The following is a 14,951-nucleotide window of genomic DNA, read 5'->3' on the forward strand; positions in this document are numbered from 1 at the left end:
TTAAAATGAATTCAACTTTTAGTATAACTGTACCTAATGTAAAGTATTTATAAACAGTTCACTGGAGCCCCTATTTGTCATATGCTTTCGAGTTTATTGTTGGGACCACATAACAGTTCCATATTTTTTGGTCTTTAAAATTGTTGTAAGTCTGTATATGCACATTGCTTTTTTATTAAATGTAATCTAAGGTGGCTTTGATTCTTTTGTACAGTAACACCAGCACAGACCTTCTTTTACATTGTGTTTGAAACATGAGCCAAGTAGTGTCAGTCTGCTGTAAAGTCAATATTGCCAGGATGAATCTTACACACACACACACACACACACACACACACACACACATACACAAATTCGATTTTTTTCAGTATTTAGTAGTGAAAGACATTAATGCATTAATAGTAACACACTTTTGATTTAATATAAATTGAGGATGTTTTCTACTTGTGCATGAATGCTGGCAACTTAGTACATTTTGACAATTGTTTAAACATGTAATGATAAGCTTAGATTTAAAAAAGTAAAGCTGGTAAGCTGGGTCTCTGTCATTTGCTTAAAAAAAAGAATGGAAATGTGAATGTGTTTGATGCATTCTTTCCTGAGTGGGACCTGTAAAAACTTAATTAATTTAATTAATTTATGAATTAAATTCTCAGTAATAAATTTAGGCAAAAGGCTAGTACACCAAAAATTATAAAACATTTTGCCGAGAGAAATTAAAGAAGAACTAAATAAATGCAAAGACATCCTGTGTTTATGGATTGGAAAACTTAATACTGTTAAGATGAGAATGCTACTCAAAATGATCTACAGATTCAATGCAATCATCAGAATTTTAATGACTTTTTGGGTAGAAATCAAAAAACCCATCCTAAGATTCATATGGAATCTCGAGTTCATGTTAGCCAAAACAATCTTGAAAGAGATGAATAAATTTGGAGGACTTGCAATTCCAAACTTCAAAACTTACTACAAAGCTACAGTAGGTAAAACAGGATGGTACTGGTGTTAAGGACAGACATAGAGATAGATGGAATAGTATATAAAGGCCAGAAATAAACCCTCACATATATAATCGATTTGTTTTTGACAAATGTGCCAAGACCATTTAGTAGGGAAAGGACAGTTTTTTCATAATTGGTGCTTGGAAAACTGCATGGATAGTCACATGTAAAAGAATGAAACTCGACCCTCATACCATATACATAAATTAACTCAAAATGGATCAAAGATCTACATTTATATTGCAAAACTTTAAAACTCTTAGAAGAAAACACTGCAGAAAATCCTAATGACATTGGATGTGGCAATGATTTCATGAATATGACACCAAGTGCACAAGAGATAAATGAAAAAATAATGGGGCTTCATGAAAATTAAGAAATTTTATGCATCAAATGATCCTATGAAGAAAGCAGAAAGACAATCTGAAGAATGCTATAGAATATTTTCAAACCATAAATCTGATAAGAGATTAATACCCAGGATACATAAAAACATTTAAAACTCAACAATAGAAAGACAAGCAAACCCACCCAAAATTGGGTAAAGGTCTTAAGTACACATTTCTCCAAAGAAGATATACAACCTGCTGATAAGTTCATGAAAAGATGTTGAACATGATTAGTCATCAGGGAAATATAAATAAAAACCACAGCGAGATACCATTTCACACCTACAAAGGATGTCTATAATTAAAAAAAAAAAAGAAAACAAGTGTTGTCAAGAATATGGAGAATCTGGAATCCTTGTGCATTCTGGTGGGAATGTAAAAAGGTGTAATTGCTATGAAAAACAGTGGCAATTTTTCAAAAGGTTCAATATAGAACTACCAAATGACACAGCAATTCCACTCGTAGGTTTATATCCAAAAGAACTCAAAACAGGAACTCAGATATTTGTAACAAGTTTCATAGCAGCATTATTCACAATAACCAAAAGGTGGAAACAACCGAAGTGTCAATCAACAGGTGAATGGATAAACTATATGTAGTATATTCATACAATGGAATATCATCCTGTCATAAAAAGGAATTACATTTTGATATACGATATACCATGGGTGAACTTGAAAACATTATGCTTAGTGAAATAAGCCAGATACAGATGAAAATATAATATTGTATCCTTTGACTTTTATGACACACCTAGAATAGGCAAATTCATAGAGACAGAAAGTAGAACAGAGATTACCAGAGGCTGGGGGCAAGGGATGGGGTTAGAAGCTCAAGTTTTTGTTTAATGTGTATGGGGGTTTTGTTGGGATGATGAAAATGTTTTGGGTATTGATTTAGTAGTGATGTTTACAAAACATTGTGAGTATATTTAATGCCACTTACAAATGATTAAGATGATAAAAAATTATGTATATTTTACCACAATAAAAATGAAAAAGAAATTAAGGCATTTCCAGATCTACAAAAACTGAGATTTTTTTTACTAGCAGACCTGCCCTTCAACGAATGCTAAAGAGAGTCCTTTAGTGTGAAATATATGGATACTAGACAGTAACTCAACTCGACATGAAGAAATAAAGAACAGCAGGAAAGGTAACTAAATAGGTAAATTTAAAAGCCAGTATTATTGTATTGTTGGCTTATAACTCCTTTTTCCCTATATGATTTAAAAGACAGTTGCAAAAAGCAGTAATTATAAATCTGCATTAATGGGAACACAACATGTAAAGATGTATTCTGTGGCAATAGAAGCATACAGATTGGGAGAGGAATGGAGATATATAGAAGCAAAATGTATACTATTGAAATTATGTCAGTGTTACTCTGAACTAGATTGTTATAAATTAAGATGTTAATTGTAATCCTAAGGCAACCAGTAAGATAATGATTAAAAGATGTAGTAAAAGAAATGACAAGGGAATGAAAATAATACACTAGAAAATATCTATTTAATACTAAAAAAGGAAATAAGTATGGAGAAACCAAAAAGACATAAGATGTGGAACATTAATATCCAAATGCTACAAATAAGTCCTTCCTTATCCATAATTGCTTTAGATGTAAGTGGATTAACCTCTCCAATTAAAAGGCAGAGATTGGCAGAATGGATTTTTTAAAAAAATGATCCAACTAAATGCTGTCTACAGATACTTTAGTTTTAATGACACAAATTGTTTGAAAGTAAAAATATAGTGTATGGAAACAGTACTCACAAGAGAGCTGAAGTTCATATGCTAATATCAGACAAAATAGACTTTGAAATGAAATTGTCACTAGAGAGAAAGGACTTTTTTTTTTGGCTGCGTTGGGTCTTCGTTGCTGCACGCGGGCTTTCTTTAGTTGCAGTGAGCGGTGGCTACTCTTCGTTGTGGTGCATGGGCTTCTCATTGCGGTGGCTTCTCTTGTTGCAGAGCACGGGCTCTAGGTGCACGGGCTTCAGTAGTTGCAGCACGTGGGCTCAGTAGTAGTGGTGCGTGGGCTCTAGGGCACACAGGCTTCAGTAGTTCTGGCACACAGGCTCCATAGTTGTGGCTCACAGGCTCTAGAGTGCAGACTTAGTAGTTGTGACACACAGGCTAGTTGCTCCATGGTGTGTGGAATCTTCTGGGACCAGGGATCGAACCCGTGTCCCCTGCATTGGTAGGCGGATCCTTAAACACTGCACCACCAGGGAAGTCCTGAGAAAGGACATTATATAATGATGAAATCATCAATCCCTGGAAAAAATATAATAATTTAAGCAGCTCACAACAGAGCTCCAAAATATATAAAGTAAAAACAGAGAGAATGGAAGGGAAAAATAGGTAATTTAATCATAAGAGTTGGATATGTCAATACCCTACTTTCAATACTGGACAGAAAAAGTAGATAGAAGATCAGCAAGGAAATGTAAGACTTGAACATCCCTAATTACCAAGCAGACCTAATAGTTACCTATAGAACACTTCACCCAATTTCATCAGAATATTATTCTCAAGTGAACCTGGAACATTGTACATGATAGATTGTATCTTAAGACATTAACATGTGTTAATAAATTTTAAAAGGATTTAAATCATACAAAGTAAGTGTTGTAATTAAAGTGAAATGAAATATGAAATTAGTAACCGAAGGAAATTTAGAAAAACCACAAAATGTGGAAATCAAGCAACACACTACCAAATAAGGAATGGGTTAAAAAAGAAATCATAAGGGAATGTAAAATGGTGCATTTGCTGTGGAAAATAAGTTTGGCAGTTGCTCAAAAAGGTAAAATAAAGTTACTTTATGACACAGGAATTCCTCTTCTAGGTATATATCCAAGAGAAATGAAAACATATGTCCATACAATACTTGTACATGACTGGTTATAAGAGCATTATTCATAATAGCCAAAAAATGAATATAACCCAAATGTATTCAATACATTAAATGTTGGATGGACAAACAAAATGGATGTGGACAAATAAAATGTGGCATAACCATCCAAAGGAATATTATACAGAAATAAAATGAAATGAAGAACTGATATATGCTGCAAGATGGATAAACCTTGAAAACTTGCTAAGTGAAAGAAGCCATATACAAGAGGCTACACATTCTATGATTCCATTTATATGAAATAATCAGAATAGACAAATCTGTAGAGACAGAAATCTATAGAGATAGAAATCTGTAGAGTAGTTATTGCTATCAAATGGGAGGAGAGACAAACTAGGACTAACTACTAATAGGTATGGCTTGGTTTTGGGGATGGGGGTATCAATAGAAATGTTCTGGAATTAGGTAGTGGAGATGGTTGCACAACCTAGTGACTGTCCCAAAAACCAAGGAAGTGTACCCTTTAAAGTGGTGAATTTTACCTCATATAAAGTACATGTGAATTTTAAAACCCTATAGGTCCCCCATGTGGCCACAAATTATTTACAATCCTCCCACATGCAAAATACACTTACCCACTACGAAGGCCCACAAAAGTCTCATCTCACTATACCTTCGGCTCAAAGTCCGTGAAATCATCATCTAAATCAGATCCATGCACAGATGAAGTTTCTCAGGTATACTTTCCTAAGTAAATCACCTCAAGTATAGTTCTCCTTGATCTGAATTATGTGCACTCCATTTGCCCAACATACAGGGTCGAGACTGATAAAGAAAACCCCTATGGGTATTCCTATTCAAATAGGGAGAAAATGTGAAGCAAAAAGAAGAACATAGAAATTCTGAAATCCAGACAGGAAAATTTTGGAAATTTCTTCATTAAGGACTCAGCCCCATTCCTGCCCAGGAATGGCTCAGTACTTACTCATTGTTCTTGGTTCCACCCTTTGAGTCATCCTTCCTTTTATTTGCTAGGTAAGCTATATTTTCAACTACGTAGTTTTTGTGGTTTGCTCCCTGCTAGTAGGTTTCGGAGGTTCAAAGTCCTTTTTTCCTTTTTGTTGTGTTTTTGTCCCTGTCAGTGAAAGTTGGTGGTATGTCAGGAAATGTAATTCTTTTAAAATCATTTTGGTCTCCTATGAATAAACACCACACCCTGAATTTCTTCCAATTAAACCCTTCTTCACCCTGGTCTTATGTCAGGAGGGTTGTATAATAAAGTTTTTATGTTTGTTAGATACTCTTGTTTGATGAAGATACACTTAGGCACACCCTTAAACTCTAAAGTGCTTTTTTTGTTCAACTTAATATTCTAAAGCAGAACATTCTATCCTTTTGATGCCTTAACAAAGGATTTTAGAGCTATACCCTCAGCTTCACCTTGAGAGCATACAGTATTTTTCTGGCAGGACCCTGGATTTGATCGTTACTTGGAAGCCGTTTCTTAACTTCAACATACTTTGCCTTTAGGAGAGACTGAGAATTTTCCAAACCGTTAGGTCTAAACTTGTTCATGATTAATACTCCTTCTTTTTTCTTAGTTTTTTAAGGAACCTCCATACTGTTCTCCATAGTGACTGTATCAATTTACATTCCCACCAACAGTGCAAGAGGGCTCCCTTTTCTCCACACCCTCTCCAGCATTTATTGTTTGTAGATTTTTTGATGATGGCCATTCTGATCGGTGTGAGAGGATATCTCAAAGTAGTTTTGATTTGCATTTCTCTAACGATTAGTAATGTTGAGCATGCTTTCATATGTTTGCTGGCAATCTGTATATCTTCTTTGGAGAAATGTCTATTTAGGTCTTCTGCCCATTTTTGAATTGGGTTGTTTGTTTTTTTGATATTGAGCTGCATGAGCTGCTTGTAAATCTTGGAGATTAATGCTTTGTCAGTTGCTTCATTTGCAAATATTTTCTCCCATTCTGAGGGTTGTCTTTTCGTCTTGTTTACAGTTTCCTTTGCAGTGCAAAAGCTTTTAAGTTTCATTAGGTCCCATTTGTTTATTTTTGTTTTTATTTCCATTTCTCTAGGAGTTGGGTCAAAAAGGATCTTGCTGTGATTTATGTCACAGAGTGTTCTGCCTACGTTTTCCTCTAAGAGTTTGATAGTGTCTGGCCTTACATTTAGGTCTTTAATCCATTTTGAGTTTATTTTTGTGTATGGTGTTAGGGAGTGTTCTAATTTCATACTTTTACATGTACCTGTCCAGTTTTCCCAGCACCACTTATTGAAGAGGCTGTCTTTCTTCACTGTATATTCTTGCCTCCTTTATCAAAGATGAGGTGACCATATGTGCGTGGGTTTATCTCTGGGCTTTCTATCCTGTTCCATTGATCTATATTTCTGTTGTTGTGCCAGTACCATACTGTCTTGATTACTGTAGCTTTGTAGTATAGTCTGAAGTCAGGGAGCCTGATTCCTCCAGCTCTGTTTCTCATTCTCAAGATTGCTTTGGCTATTCGGGGTCTTTTGTGTTTCCATACAAATTGTGAAATTTTTTGTTCTAGTATGACCCAGCAATCCCACTACTGGGCATATACCCTGAGAAAACCATAATTCAAAAAGAGTCATGTACCAAAATGTTCATTGCAGCTCTATTTACAATAGCCAGGACATGGAAGCAACGTAAGTGTCCATCAACAGATGAATGGATAAAGAAGATGTGGCACATATATACAATGGAATATTACTCAGCCATAAAAAGAAACGAAATTGAGTTATTTGTAGTGAGGTGGATGGACCTACAGTCTGTCATACAGAGTGAAGTAAGTCAGAAAGAGAAAAACAAATACCATGTGCTAACACCTATATATGGAATCTAAGAAAAAAAAAAGGTCATGAAGCACCTAGGTGCAAGACGGGAACAAAGACACAGACCTACTAGAGAATGGACTTGAGGCTATGGGGAGGGGGAAGGGTAAGCTGTGACAAAGTGAGAGAGTGGCATGGACATATATACACTACCAAACGTAAAATAGATAGCTAGTGGGAAGCAGCCGCATAGCACAGGGAGATCAGCTTGGTGCTTTGTGACAACCTAGAGGAGTGGGATAGGGAGGGTGGGAGGGAGGGAGACGCAAGAGGGAAGAGATATGGGAACATATGTATATGTATAACTGATTCACTTTGTTATGAAGTAGAAACTAACACACCATTGTAAAGCGATTATACTCAAATAAAGATGTTTAAAAAAAAGTACTCCTTCTTTCAGTTTCTCTCTCCTCTCACATTTTACCATAAACATCAAGAAACCAGGTAGCAACTTTAACACTTTGCATATTTTCTTCTCTCCTTGTTATTGCAGGCAACAATGTTGATAACATGTTGCTTTAATCTGCATAAAAGTTCTTTATGAGATATATGACTTGCAATTATTTTCTCCCAATCTGTAGCTTGACATTTCTTCCTTTAGTGATTTTTTAAAGAAAGTCACATTTAGGTATAATTGACATATATGTAAAGTGCATATGTTTAAAGCATACAATTTGATAAGTTTTTACATATGTGAAACTCATATTCCAGATAATGAGCATATCTATCATCAGGAAAAGTCCTCCTGCCTGTTTTATAATGCCTTCCTCCCACCCCTCAACAACACTGCCATATATCTACTGGTAACCACTGACCTGTTTTTGGTCAGTAGAGAATAGTTTGCATTTTAAAAATTATATAAGTTAAATAGTGCAGAATATATTCATTTTGGTTTGGCTTTTTTCATTCACAATAATTTTTTGAGATTCATACATATTTTTGCATGTATCAATATGGTTATAACTGTTGGGTTTTTACTATTTAACTTTATTAATTTTATCATGAATGCACACAAGAGGTAATCTGATTCAGAGTCAGATTTCTTATTAATTATCTTACAGTAAATAATAAGTGAGTAGCCTCTTGCCCCAGATCCTATCCCTGGAATGACACGAGGAAGTCCAGTGTAGCTGGACACTCCATGGAGCAGGAGACTGAGAACAATGGATTTTCTCCATTTATATACAGGAGAGAGACAACCATCTACCTCCATCTGGAAAGAAGAGAAAAAGAAAACTTTTGCTACTTTGAGATGGAATGGAAGGGATCCTAGGTTCCCATATATCTTTTTGGAATGTAAATATGTCTTCCAAAAGCCAGATAAACGCAAATGTCTCTGACTTTCACAACCTAGAAATCTGCCCAAAGTCTGGTATTCATACCTTTTGAAAGACAAATGCCTATCAAAGTAATGCTCTAGTCTTGCCAGATAATTTTTTTCAAGTCATCTTCCACTCCTACTCAGACCTTTTGTTGAGAAGGGTTGGGTGCAAGAATGACAAAAGGCTTTTCAAAGAAAAGCTTTTTCATATAAATTAAACAGAGTTAAGTCTAAGTCTTGTAAGCCCTTTTCCAGCTCATCAGACTTGGGGTCATTGTTAGGAGGAAGAAAGATAAAACATGATCAGGGCAAAATATAAAATATTCAAAATATTTCAAAATTGATTTATATGATCCCCTTTCATCCACAATGGTGTGTTGGACTCATGCTCCTGTGTTCTGAACTCTTGTAAATTGATAGCAAAGTAAGGATTGGATATTAATTCTTTTTGAGTACTGCCTTGATTTCTGGTTCCAGCTTCTGTTGGTTTAATGGTCTGACCATTCAGTGATCTCTGTAAATGGATTGATGGTTCATAAAGATCTTGTCTCTGTTGGGTAAAAGACAACAGAAAATCTCATTAAGGTCTTTTGTCTATTTTAAGTTTAATTTAATTAATAATTCATTTCCACCAAAGGGGCACAGCTCTTTGATATTGTCCAGTGAGTTTTAAAATTTTCTGCTGAAATGTTAAAATTAAAACTAAAAACTCTGTGTCTGTATGTATGTGTCTGGGAGTATGTAATATCTTCCCATCTCCACATAGTATTATCAAATTTTATTATAAAATCTATTAAAGGAGCTAAAAGTACAAAATTCTTAAGAAAAAACATAGAGGTAAATCTTCATGGACTTGAAATTGGCATTGGCCTCTGAGATATGACGCCAAAAGCAGAAGCAACAAATGAAAATTGGATTTCAACAAAATTAAAGATTTTTTGCATCAATTTTTAATTGAGATATAATTGACATATAACATGATATTAGTTTCAGGTATGCAACATGATTTGATATTTATATATGTTGTGAAATGATCACCACAATGTCTAGTTAGCATCCATCACCATACATAGTTACAAATTTTTTTTCTTGTGATGAGGACTTTTAAGATCTACACTCTTCGCAACTTTCAAAAATGCAATACCATATTATTAACTGTAGTCACCATGCTGTACATTACATACCCATGACTTATAACTGGAAATTTGTACGTTTTGATCGCCTTCATCCATTTCTCCTACCCCCCAGCCCCCACCTCTGGCAACCATCAATCTTTTCTCTGTATCTATGAATTTTGTTTGTTGTTGTTGTTATATATTTGTTTAATTCCACATTTAAGTGAGATCATATGGTATTTGTCTTTTCCTGTCTGACTTATATCACTTAGCATAATGCCCTCAAGGACCATCCATATTGTTGCATGTTGTGTAGGGTGTAAGGTAGTAGTCCAGTTTCATTTTCTGCATGTGGTTGTCCAGTTTTCCCAACACCATTTATTGAAGGGACTGTACTTTCCTGATTATATATTCTTGGCTCTTCTGTCATAAACTAATTGACCATAATTGTGTGGGTTTATTTCTGGCCTCTCTATTCTGTTTCGTGTATCTCAATTTTTAAAAAAAGAATACTTTTTCATACATTTTTATCCTACTTGGCCACATTCTTTCTAAACTAATTTGGGTTTACTGATTGAAAAATCTAGCATTGCTTCTGCTTAATGTTTAAGATTATAAAATATGTAAATTTGTAATAACAAAATTGAATCATTATTCTGACAAATATTATTTCAAAAGTAATTATATTTTGTAGTATGTCAGCTTGAAGATGATCTCCAAAATATTCAGGTAACTTAAGACCTTAAACTGATGCTAAATTTATCTAAATAATGTATATTTGTTAGATACTAAGATAATTTTTAAGAAAGATAAATACTGAAACTTCAATTACTAGCCTTAATTTTAGGTTTATTTACTTTTTGCCCCTGTATTCATATGGTAGAGGATATCCTATGTAATATACCTTTATATATATAGATAGATATATATATATATACACTTCTTAATGAAAATATCCATTTTTGCCACTTGTAGATGATGTACTAGAAGGATGCTTTATGGATATAGAGTACTACGGAAGGTTCATGGGAGGGAAATTTATTTGTCAGTGTCAAAGTTGGCTAACATTTGATAGGTTTATTTAAAATATTTTCAAAAAGAATTTTAGCATCAAATATTATACTAATACAAATCTAAAGTTTTGTTTTCTTTCTGCTAAAACAACACAATTTTCTTGAAATATTGGCCTACTCTCTTCTAATTTACATTTTAAAAATTGAGGTGATATTCACATAACAGAAAACTAACCAATTTAAAGTGAAAATTTTAGTGCAATTTAGTTCATTCATAATGTTGTGCAACCATTACCACTATGAATTTCCAGAATATTGTCACTGACACAAAAGAAAACCCTTTGTCACACCCCATTACCCTCTCCCCGCAACTCTTGGCAACCACTAATCATTTTTCTGTATTATGGATTTGCCTTTTCTGAATATTTTATATAAATGGAATCATGTGATATGTAACCTTTTCTGCTTGGCTTCTACTTAGATTGAAGTTTTCAAGGTTCATCTATGTTGTGTATCATGTAACAGTATTTCAATCTATTTATGGCTAAATATTCTTTATAGCTGAATATGGATATACCACATATTCTTACCATTCCTCTCTGGATGAAATTTGTGATGTTTTCACCTTTGGCTATAGTAAATAGTGCTATTATGAACATTTATGTACAAGTTTTTGTTTGAATACAGGTTTCCAATTCTTTTGGCTAGATATCTAGGAGTGGAATTGCTGGGTCATGGGATAATTTTATGTTTAACTTTAGAGTAACCACCAAACTGTTTCCCACAGTGACTGATCCGTTTTACATTTCCACCAGCATTGTACAAGTGTTCCAATTTTTCTACATCCTCACTGACACACTACTTTCCGCATTTTTCTCATATAGCTGTCTTAGTGTATGTGAACTGGTATCTCATTGTGCTTTTGATTTGCATTTTCCTAAGGATTAGGATGTTGAGCATCTTTTCATGTGCTTTTTAGGCATTTGTATGTCTTCTCTGGAGAAACGTCTGTTCAAGTCCTTTGCCCATTTTTATTTTTATTTTTATTATTTTTAACATCTTTATTGGAGTATAATTGCTTGACAATGGTGTGTTAGTTTCTGCTTTAAAAGAAAGTGAATCAGTTATACTTATACATGTGTTCCCATATCTCTTCCCTCTTGCATCTCCCTCCCTCCCACCCCTCTAGGTGGTCACAAAGCACAGAGCTGATCTCCCTGTGCTATATGGTTGCTTCCCATTAGCTATCTATTTTACATTTGGTAGTGTATATATGTCCATGCCACTCTCTTACTTTGTCACATCTTACCCTTCCCCCCCATATCCTCAAGTCCATTCTCTAGTAGGTCTGTGTCTTTATTCCCGTCTTGCCACTAGGTTCTTCATGACCTTTTTTTTTCCCTTAGATTCCATATATATGTGTTAGCATACTGTATTTGTTTTTCTCTTTCTGACTTACTTCACTCTGTATGACAGACTCTAACTCCATCCACCTCACTACAAATACCTCCATTTCATTTCTTTTTATGGCTGAGTAATATTCCATTGTATATATGTGCCACATCTTCTTTATCCAGTCATCTGATGATGGACACTTAGGTTGCTTCCATGTCCTGGCTATTGAAAATAGAGCTGCAATGAACATTTTGGTACATGACTCTTTTTGAATTATGGTTTTGTCAAGGTATATGCCCAGTAGTGGGATTGCTGGGTCGTATGGTAGTTCTATTTTTAGTTTTTAAAGGAACCTCCATACTGTTCTCCATAGTGGCTGTATCAATTTACATTCCCACCAACAGTGCAAGAGGGTTCCCTTTTCTCCACACCCTCTCCAGCATTTCTTGTTTGTAGATTTTCTGATGATGCCCATTCTGACCAATGTGAGATGATATCTCATTGTAGTTTTGATTTACATTTCTCTAATGATTAATGATGTTGAGCATTCTTCCATGTGTTTGTTGGCCATCTGTATGTCTTCTTTGGAGAAATGTCTATTTAGGTCTTCTGCCCATTTTTTGATTGGGTTGTTTGTTTTTTGATATTGAGCTGCATGAGCTGCTTGTAAATCTTGGAGATTAATCCTTTGTCCGTTGCTTCATTTGCAAATATTTTCTCCCATTCTGAGGGTTGTCTTTTGGTCTTGTTTATGGTTTCCTTTGCTGTGCAAAAGCTTTTCAGTTTCATTAGGTCCCATTTGTTAATTTTTGTTTTTATTTCCATTTCTCTAGGAGTTGGGTCAAAAAGGATCTTGCTGTGATTTATGTCACAGAGTGTTCTGCCTATGTTTTCCTCTAAGAGTTTGATAGTGTCTGGCCTTGCATTTAGGTCTTTAATCCATTTTGAGTTTATTTTTGTGTATGGTGTTAGGGAGTGTTCTAATTTCATACTTTTACATGTACCTGTCCAGTTTTCCCAGCACCACTTATTGAAGAGGCTGTCTTTTCTCCACTGTATATTCTTGCCTCCTTTATCAAAGATAAGGTGACCATATGTGCGAGGGTTTATCTCTGGGCTTTCTATCCTGTTGCATTGATCTATATTTCTGTTGTTGTGCCAGTACCATACTGTCTTGATTACTGTAGCTTTGTACTATCGTCTGAAGTCAGGGAGCCTGATCCCTCCAGCTCCATTTCTCGTTCTCAAGACTGCTTTGGCTATTCGGGGTCTTTTGTCTTTCCACATAATTTGTGAAATTTTTTGGTCTAGTTCTGTGAAAAATGCCAGTGGTAGTTTGATAGGGATTGCATTGAATCTGTAGATTGCTTTGGGTAGCAGACTCATTTTCACAATGTTGATTCTTCAAATCGAAGAACATGGTATATCTCTCCATCTATTTGTATCATCTTTAATTTCTTTCATCAGTGTCATAATTTTCTGCATACAGATCTTTTGTCTCCTTAGGTTTATTCCTAGATATTTTATTCTTTTTGCTGCAATGGTAAATGGGAGTGTTTTCTTAATTTCACTTTCAGATTTTTATCATTAGTGTATAGGAATGCAAGAGATTTCTGTGCATTAATTTTGTATCCTGCTACTTTACCAAATTCATTGATTAGCTCTAGTAGTTTTCTGGTAGCATCTTTAGGATTCTCTGTGTATAGTATCATGTCATCTGCAAACAGTGACAGCTTTACTTCTTCTTTTCCGATTTGGATTCCTTTTATTTCTTTTTCTTCTCTGATTGCTGTGGCTAAAACTTCCAAAACTATGTTGAATAATAGTGGTGAGAGTGGGCAACCTTGTCTTCTTCCTGATCTTAGTGGAAATGGTTTCAGTTTTTCACCACTGAGGGCGATGTTGGCTGTGGGTTTGTCATATGTGGCCTTTATTATGTTGAGGAAAGTCCCCTCTATGCCTACTTTCTGGCGGGTTTTTATCATAAATGGGTGTTGAATTTTGCCAAAAGCTTTCTCTGCATCTATTGAGATGATCATATGGTTTTTCTCCTTCAATTTGTTAATATGATATATAACGTTGATTGATTTGCATATATTAAAGAATCCTTGCATTCCTGGAATAAACCCCACTTGATCATGGTGTATGATCCTTTTAATGTGCTGTTGGATTCTGTTTGCTAGTATTTTGTTGAGGATTTTTGCATCTATGTTCATCAGTGATATTGGCCTGTAGTTTTCTTTCTTTGTGACATCCTTGTCTGGTTTTGGTATCAGGGTGATGGTGGCCTCGTAGAATGAGCTTGGGAGTGTTCCACCCTCTCCTATATTTTGGAAGAGTTTGAGAAGCATAGGTGTTGGCTCTTCTCTAAATGTTTGATAGAATTCGCCTGTGAAGCCATCTGGTCCTGGGCTTTTGTTTGTTGGAAGATTTTTAATCACAGTTTCAATTTCAGTGCTTGTGATTGGTCTGTTCATATTTTCTATTTCTTCCTGGTTCAGTCTCGGCAGGTTGTGCATTTCTAAGAATTTGTCCATTTCTTCCAGATTGTCCATTTTATTGGCATAGAGTTGCTTGTAGTAATCTCTCATGGTCCTTTGTATTTCTGCAGTGTCAGTTGTTACTTCTTTTTCATTTCTAATTCTATTGATTTGAGTCTTCTCCCTTTTTTTCTTGATGAGTCTGGCTAATGGTTTATCAATTTTGTTTATCTTCTCAAAGAACCAGCTTTTAGTTTTATTGATCTTTGCTATCGTTTCCTTCATTTCTTTTTCATTTATTTCTGATCTGATCTTTATGATTACTTTCCTTTTGCTAACTTTGGGGGTTTTTTTTTTTGTTCTTCTTTCTCTAATTGCTCTAGATGCAAGGTTAGGTTGTTTTTTTGAGATGTTTCCTGTTTCTTAAGGTAAGATTGTATTGCTATACACTTCCCTCTTAGAACTGCTTTTGCTCTATCCCATAGGTTTTGGGTC

At 34.9% G+C, this 14,951-nt stretch overlaps 1 long non-coding RNA gene across 4 annotated transcripts in view; it reads left to right on the plus strand.

Moving 5' to 3' along the window:
- LOC137757030 (uncharacterized) overlaps window positions 1–14,951 on the plus strand; it is a 169,431-nt gene that overhangs the window by 135,236 nt on the left and 19,244 nt on the right. The gene's annotated exons all lie outside the window — the stretch shown is intronic.

The sequence above is a fragment of the Eschrichtius robustus genome, chromosome X, assembly GCF_028021215.1.
Source record: "Eschrichtius robustus isolate mEscRob2 chromosome X, mEscRob2.pri, whole genome shotgun sequence".
Classification (NCBI taxonomy): Eukaryota; Metazoa; Chordata; class Mammalia; order Artiodactyla; family Eschrichtiidae; genus Eschrichtius; species Eschrichtius robustus.